We start from the raw sequence: 938 nt of genomic DNA, 5'->3' as shown, positions 1-938 counted from the left end.
CAGTTGTCCACAGTAGTGAGAAAACGAATGAGGAGGCAGTAAGAAAAAAGTACGAGAAGGAGGAGAAGCCAGGAATTCATTAAAACAGTTACTATGTTAATAAATACCAGTTTACGTTTCTAACAAAGGCTCATGTAAATTTACATAAAGGTTGATCGAGTGCATCCATCTGGAACATGAAATTTCTGTAACAAAAGAAGTAGCTGCCTCGATCACACTATTTTAGGCTGCAGTTCTCACCTCGAGCCTTTATGACATTCAAACTTATATAATTTCTCTCAGACAATATTAGTACATCTGTGTTTTTGCATGCCATCTTACACCCTCAAGCTTAAATAGCATGCCGCTTCTTCCTTACTCCGCTCGCTACCCACCTGCAACATACATATTTAAATGTCCATTTAAAAGGGATTTATACCTTTTTTGTTAGAAATAACAAAAAATACTTTGATATTAATGCATGTACACTGCCTTCAGCTGTTTTTATCTGCAAGAATTTTCAGTGTAACGCTAACACATTATGATGAAATGTAATTCCTGACTACCGATTCTCATGTGGTCTCCAACTTCAGATTCGAGGTTGAATTCTTTGAGATATAAACAAACAAATGCTCAAAACTATATTAAAGATTACATGGCTGCATATATTCTCACTATTTATCTCTCTCTCAACTCGTACATGCGAACATGCCAACACACACACACACACACGTATACGCCTACTTACGACCACTGGAATATACACCCTGGCAAATACTGTTTGCTGATATGCGGATTGGGTTTAAGAGCGGAACAGTGAGCATTTCAATCTAAACAGTAAACACTCTTAATTGGATTGTGTGCTTATGTGCTTTGATGTGAATCCTCTAAGGACTGTATATTATTAGGCCTAATTGATTCTGATACATATTTACATGAGTTTAGAAAATTACCCCCCC

The sequence above is a fragment of the Haplochromis burtoni genome, unplaced genomic scaffold (assembly GCF_018398535.1).
Source record: "Haplochromis burtoni strain Fernald_Lab_line unplaced genomic scaffold, NCSU_Asbu1 Contig_84, whole genome shotgun sequence".
Lineage (NCBI taxonomy): Eukaryota > Metazoa > Chordata > Actinopteri > Cichliformes > Cichlidae > Haplochromis > Haplochromis burtoni.
The sequence above is the reverse complement of the archived record's forward strand: the minus strand, read 5'-3'. Positions refer to the sequence as shown.